Here is a 7,500-nt window from a genome sequence, read left to right as displayed (position 1 = left end):
TCTGATCCGTAACTATAAAAGGATTAGCTGATGAATGATATTATGTTTGTATCTGTGTGAATAAATATTGAGATGGGTGGATGACAAGCAGTATGAGGACGTATAAGTTAAAAAATACATTATATATTAAAACGTACATCAACAACCAACAATTACAAAAGAGTAAAAAAAAAGTCACGAGCTTTATGCCCATTTAACAGCAACGTTCCTTATTTCTTTTACAAAAAGAAAATGTGAAGTTATTTTTGTACCAGGAAGTTTGACTCCTGCCCTTGACTACCGGTTACCCAGTGCCTTCTTGTTCATCCTTCTGCCAACACGGTGTTGGCAGAGGTTCTGCCTTTTCCGGAACTTGCGTCGGTGTCATCCATGGCCTCTCGGTCGTGGAGACGTTCTTCGGCGCTTCCGAAGTCAGATACGGTGATTGATCTTCAACGGTTGCATTACCAGTATCCTCATAATCATAATAATCATAGTAATAATAGTAATAGTCTTCCTCGACATCTGAGGAGGTGGAGTTCGACGAAGTAGTGTTCGAAGAAGACGAAGATCGGCTGGGAGGTTCTCCGGAGCTGTTGGTCGACTTTGGACTTACTAGTTTGTTCTCGTTGACGGCGTTGTAGAGATCGACGACAGAAGGAGGGTTGTCTGAGAAAACAAAGCGCTGTGCCAGAGGCAAATGGTAGTTGATTTCTTTAAGACCTTCTTCGATAGCCTCCAGAAGAACAGGACCTTCTTCGACATCGAAGAGCTCAATCTCGACTTCGTCTCGGGACTCAGGTGGAGGACCTTGGAAAGAGAAAGAAGAAGAATGATAAGATGAAGAACAACGAACTTTCTCGATGATTTCTTCTCACATCATCACTTCACTCCCCCGTGGGGAAATATTTATATTTGTGTTGTCATTTTATTTTCCAGTTGCTGTTCGTACCTGGAGAAAGTCAGACAAACAAACAGAGTTTGTGAACAAGTCGAGTGAATAATGGTGGTTAAAAATAACGATATGAATTAGAATGATGAAGTAAGCACGTTTCACAGAAAATTTTAACACCAGAAAGGATAATTCCCTTAAACGAACATAAGAACGGAGGAAACTGCAAGAAACCATAAGCCCAGTTCCATGCCTCTTACTCCTTATCATCCCTATCCATAAAGTTATTTAACATTCTCTTGAAACAACAAATAGTTTCAGCGCTCACTACCTGGTTACTAAGTCTATTCCATTCATTAACCGCTCTGTTGGTAAACCAGTTCTTCCCTGTTTCCTTCTTAAGCCCAAATTTATCCAGTTTAAGAGCCTTCGCCGGGTTTTCAAAGGAACTGACTAAAGCAGGGGTGGGGAACCTTTTTGTGCATGAAGGCCACCTTACAATTCATCGTCCCCCATAGAGGCCGCACTAAAAAAAATTTTTTTCAATCATTTTATCCCTTTTTAGGGGACGGTGTAAGTTTTCCACCATACCTTCCTAAAAATTCAGTTTAAAATATTTTTTTTAATTTTAGAAATATACATATGTATAAATTTTTTAAATGATTTTTTACCCATTTTTTTAATTTTGAAATGGGTTCAGAAGTTACACTTGACCCTTTTTTTTTATTATACCCTTTTTATGAATTTAAATTCAAAGTAATTTCGAAATGCAAAGAATGCTTATAGATGTATAATGATTTCAGACTTAAAAAATATTCAAGGTATTTAAAAAAAAAGAATATATTTATATCAAAGGCCGCAGAAGGCCGCACTTGATGGCCCGGAAGGCCGCAGGTTCCCCACCTTTGGACTAAAGTATCATCTGGTTCCACATCTGAGTAAAAGGAGCAACGACTACAACAGCACTGTAAGAGAGAGAGAGGCCAAACTCAAAGTATGGGCGAAACGTTAAAGACATTGGATCCCATACTTTGCGTGTGGCCTCTCTCCTATGGTTCCACACCTACTGACCTTGTAAAAGTTGTATTTGCGAATCGGAAGCCTTCGACCTGGCTTTGTTCATGATGGCCTTGTACACGTCCAGAGGAGTCAGACGCCCCGTCAGAGGGAGTTCGAGAGAGACTCCCCCGTTACGACCTCGGCTCTGGCTGGGGGACCTGAGAAGAGGAGGAGAACGATGAGACGAAGAACGACGAGCTTTCTAGATTTATTCTCTTCCATTATCTCTTTACTAGCCCGTAGGGAATTTGAGAAAATTTTTGTGTTGTTATCTTTCTTGTTACTATTCGTGGTTGGAGAGAGAGAGAGAGGGAGAGGGGGGAGAGGGAGAGGGGGGAGAGGGAAAGGGGGAGAGGGAAAGGGGGAGAGGGAAAGGGGGAGAGGGAAAGGGGGAGAGGAGGAGAGAGGAGGGGAAGAGAGGGAGAGAGGAGGGGAAGAAGGGAAGAGGGAGAGGGAAGGAGGGAGGAAGGGAGAGAGAGAGGGAGGGAAAGAAGGGGGAGAGGAGAGGGAGAGGAAGGAGAGGGAGAGCGTGTTCGTGAGTGATCAGCATTTTTATCTGATTTGAGATTAGTTCCCAGTCATAAAAGAGAGGTGCGTGACTCTGGCCCGTAGGGGGGCGGGGGATCGATGAAGTCTCTAGCATTATGACTGCATATGGGGACAAGTGGCTGGTGGTATTAGAGAAGAAAATTTCCTTCCAGAGAACACCTACTATCTCCTATTACAGTATTAGAATAGGTTAGGTACTGAGACAGCCATGCATAGACCAATAGGTCTGTTACCTCTCGTCCGTCCACGAAGTCCATATAACTCCTCTTCCCGAACTCGAAATGTTCCTGCTTTGATACAGATAATCTGGTTAAACTGCACCGTAGTGACTAATCTAGCCCGAGCCGACTTACCCACTTCGGCGAATGCTCGGCTGCTTGGAGTACAAGTTAAGATGAAGGACGACCTCGTGCTTGTTGCTGTCCTCGGAGAACCGTCCGCCACTTGCTCGACTTCCGTCAAAACTCGAGTCGAAGCCATACTGTCCTCGATTGCTGAAGCTGTTTTGGAGGGAGCTGATGGCTCCCGAGGCCCCTCCGTGGTTGTCGTCCATTGGGTAGACGTCGAGCATGATGTTAAAAGGGCGACTTTTGGAAGCCGTTACGTCGTAAGTATTTGTAACGGCTGGGAGGGTCTGGAAACCGTTGTTGCCGTTGTTGTAGTTGTTGTTGTTGCCGTTGTTGTAGTTGTTGTTGTTGCCGTTGTTGTAGTTGTTGCCGTTGTTGTAGTTGTTGTTGCCGTTGTTCCCGTTGTTGTAATTGTTTCCGTTATTGAAGTTGTTTCCGTTGTTGTAGTTATTTCCGTTGTTTCCGTTGAAGTTGTTCCCGTTGTTGAATTTGTTCCCGTTGTTGAATTTGTTCCCGTTGTTGTAGTTGTTCCCGTTGTTGTAGTTGTTCCCGTTGTTGTTTCCGTTGTTATAGCCATTCCCGTTGTTGAAATTGTTTCCATTGTTGTAGCTGTTTCCGTTATTGTAGTTTCCACTGTTCCCGTTGTTGAAGTTATTACCGTTATTGTAGTTGTTGCCAGTACCGCTGTTGAAGTTGTTGCCATGGTCATCATTGATGAAATTATTGTCGTCATAATGCCCATCGTTAAAGCCATTACCATCATCATAATTGTTAGCATTATTGTAATTATTACCACTGTAATTATTGTTGAAACGATTACCACCGTTATTACCGTTATTATAGCTGTTACCATTGTTATAATTATTACCGTTGTTATAGTTATTACCATTGTTGTAGTTATTACCATTGTAGTTATCACCATTGTCGTAGTTACCACTACTGTCGTAGTTATTGTAGTTATTTCCATTGTTGAAGTTGTCATTTCCTCCCCCACCAAAACCTCCAGTCCCTTCGAAGTATTCTCTATCACCGTTGTTGTTGAAGTTCGGGGAGGTGTTATCAAAGTCATTCCCGTCCTCAGCAGGAGAGTTCCTGAAGGGATTCCTGCCCCCAATGACGTGGTTCTGGTCGCCGACCGTGAAGTCCACGTTCCTGTTCCTGTTCCTGTCCTTCATGAACTTGATGATGTCTTGGATATTGTTGGCGTTGTTGGGGTACCGGAAGTCCGGAGGAGGTCTTTGCGGCCGGACAGGTCTTCGATTGACCGGAACGATGGGCATTCCGGGAGGAGGTCCTATCGAAGGGAGACGAGGAACCCGTCGAGGTACTGGTCCCGACATCCGGGACATCGGCCGCAAACGAGGTCTTCCGATTCTTCGAACTGGACGACGGCCCATCGGGGTTTGACCTCCAGGTCGTGGTGGGAGCTTCGGCAAGGGGCCTGGTACGTTTCTTGGCAAGTTCCCCGGATGGAGAGGAAGACGGGGGTCAAGGTCCACCCTACCTCCCTTCCTGAGAGGACTGCCGCCCAAATCTCCATCTCCCATATCGGGTCTTTGTTGCGAACTCTTGCTGCCGGTCATCCCCATTCTGTTCAAGGATCCGTGACCTTGGGGACCTACACTTTCAAATGAACTGCTCCCCATACCACGCGCGGTGTCGAACCCTGTTTGTTGACTCCCGGGACTGTTAACACCATTATTGCTGTGGTTTATCCTGACGTTGTTGGGAGGGCCCCTGATGTCGGGTCCTTCGTCAAGAGGAGGACGACGAGGAGGAGGAGGAAGACGAGGAGGAAGGTGTGGATGAGGAGGAGGAAGAGGAGGATTGCTGTTAGGAAGTGGTTTGTTCATGCTCCCTCTGTTAGTATCTCGGACAACCGGATTGCCTCCTCCTGGGCCCATATTCTGGAGGAGCATTTGTCTGTTTCCGGGGCTCCTGTTACCTGACGGCGCCGATGCAGAGGGCCGTGGCTGCATTTCATCTGGCGGGAAGTTCCCTCCCGGGCCCAGTCCACCTCTGTTTGGTCTGAGGTTATCGCTGGGCAGCCAGGGCCCGTGGAAGCCATCGCCCCCTTCATGGGCATGAGGAATCCTTGATGGCGCCAGAGGCCGTGGTGGCATTGGTTCCATGGGTGCCCTTCCAGAACCAGGACGTGACGGCGAGATGTTCTTTGGGACGGGAGGGATCGGGTGAGAGTGAGAGGGAGGACCGTAAGGTAAAGGGTGGGGACGGTTTCTGTTGTTTGTGCGGTAAGGGTTTCGAAGAGGAGGAAGAGGAGGAGGAGGAGGGAGTGGGACGGGGGCACCACGGAGTGGAGGAGGAGGAGGGAGGTGGCGAAGGGGTGGCCCGGGTCTAGGAGGTAGTGGACGGGGACCGTTTAGAAGTCGCGGGAGCAGCGGTGGAGGACGACGGTTATGACCGTTGACTGGAAGACGACCGTTAGGTTCCGGTAACATCAGGGGCATTCCTGGACCGCGCAGGTTCGAATCCGCTCCCGTTGGCATAATCATCACGGGAACGAAAACAGGGTTCGTCTTACTCGAACTATGGCGATCTTTCTCCCTCTCTTCCTCTTCCTCCTCCTCCTCTTCCTCTTCTTTATAGTCTTCGTCTTCGTCGTCATTCAGTGGAACGGGTATGTAGGCGACGTAGGCTCGTCCCTCAGCTCCCTTCGTATTGTTGAGCCCCGCGTTGGTGTCTTCTGTTACTGAAGACTCGTTGTAACCCTCAGGACCCTCCTTTATGTGGCTGTCGCTGTACTTGGAGAAGAAATCCCGAATTTTGCTCTCTTCGTTTGCGTCGTCGACAGTTCCTGCGTGTACAGTGTCGGTCTTGTCGTCGTAATGGGAGAAGTCATGGGGCGAACTGCCCATCGAAGTGTCGCCTTCGTCATAGTCTTTGTACATGTCGTCAGTACTGTATATGTCGGCGAGGGAATAGTCGTCGTAGACGGAGAGGTTTCTTCCGTTTTCTATGACGTTAGGGTGCTGAGACTCGAACGTGAAGATGTCTAGCGGGGACGACTCACCCATGATAGTGATGATGATGACATAAAACTGAAAGTAAGGAAAGGAAGACCAATCAGCGTTAATTAGTGAATGTTAATGAAACGCTACTAAGTAATACTGTCAAGAGAAACACTTTGTGAGAACGAAGCCTGTATTAGTGCGACGTTTTGCGTGTAATACATCTATCAAATGTATGTACTGTACTTGGAAAATCTGTAGCAAGCGAAATGTGCTATTACAGGCTTCACATGATGTTTCTTTTGATAGAATTGTCGTCAATTGCCGATTATGTACAAATAATGCTACCCGTCATAAGGTTGGCTTTCTTGTCGAAAATTCAAGCACCTTTAAGAATGCTGAAAGGAAACATCTCGGTTTAGATTAGGAAATTTGTCTAAGTAAATTATAATGTTCCTAACGTGGCCAAGTACGGAGTGAGCAATGGCAATGTATAACAAGTGAATAAGATTCTTATTTATTTATTTGTTTGTCTAATTAATTAATTATTATTTTTTTTTGTTCTACTCCAAGAGCATCATACAAAAAGAAAAATTCAGCTTTGAGGTCAACTGAATTGATGATTGTTATATTTTTTTTCAACAGAATTTTTCACATAATGTATCTACATGCGTGAATACTCAAGAATCTTTATTTCTCAATGTTTTTTTTAGAGATTAAACCTGTTATTCTTATTATATACAATCTTCTCACATATCCGTTTTTTATATAAAAAAGAAAACGAGTTGTGGATGTTACATTCTTAGAGTTTAGCAAAAGGCTTTGAATAGGTGGTGATGGTTGGATTTCATCCTCGGCATATGACCAGAAACCCTCCTCACCTCTCAACCTCTCAACCTTCACCTCTCAACCCTCAACCCCTCAACCCTCAACCCTCAACCTCTCACCCGTCAACTCGTCACCTCTCAACTTCTCAACCCTTCACCTCTCAAACCCTCAACCTTCACCTCTCAACCTTCACCTCTCAACCCTCAACCCTCAACCTCTCACCCGTCAACTCGTCACCTCTCAACTTCTCAACCCTCAACCCTGAACTCCTCACATCTCAACCCTCAACCCTCAACTTGTCACTTCTCAACCCCTCACCCCTCAACTCGTCACCTCTCAACCACTCACCCCTCAACTCGTCACCTCTCAACCCCTCACCCCTCAACTCGTCACCCCTCAACTCGTCACCTCTCAACCCCTCACCCCTCAACTCGTCACCCCTCAACTCGTCACCTCTCAACCCCTCACCCCTCAACTCGTCACCTCCCAACCCCTCACTCCTCAATCCCTCAACCCCCACTCCAACTCTCAACCCCTCACCCCTCAACCCTCATTCCCTCACACCTCACCCCTGATGTCACATGGCTTTGATGAAGTCGAGCATACGAATGACTGTTGTTTGGGACAGATCCAGTAGCTTTCGACCCAAACAACTGTCACTCACAGTCTCGACCTCAGCAAGGGCGTGTGACACGAGACTCCTCGTTTTCCTATCATGCCCTCCCATGTCTGTATAGATTCTTGTTCACTGCTAACTCTACCCGTCAGCTGAAGTGGACGACAGGTAGTGGTCGAAATATACGGATCTCTGTATTTTTTTCATCTTGTTTCCCTCCGATAATGGGTTGAAAGTTTTATACTACCAATGCGCTATTAT

General features: G+C 46.3%; 1 pseudogene; it reads right to left on the bottom strand.

Annotated features, from left to right (window-relative positions):
* Positions 1–283: 283 nt before the first annotated feature.
* Positions 284–4,752, bottom strand: LOC143037714 (uncharacterized; annotated as a pseudogene).
* Positions 4,753–7,500: the final 2,748 nt, after the last annotated feature.

This window comes from Oratosquilla oratoria, chromosome 23 (assembly GCF_046742065.1).
Source record: "Oratosquilla oratoria isolate Oo_2021 chromosome 23, ASM4674206v1, whole genome shotgun sequence".
Lineage (NCBI taxonomy): Eukaryota > Metazoa > Arthropoda > Malacostraca > Stomatopoda > Squillidae > Oratosquilla > Oratosquilla oratoria.
The sequence above is the reverse complement of the archived record's forward strand: the minus strand, read 5'-3'. Positions and strand labels throughout refer to the sequence as shown.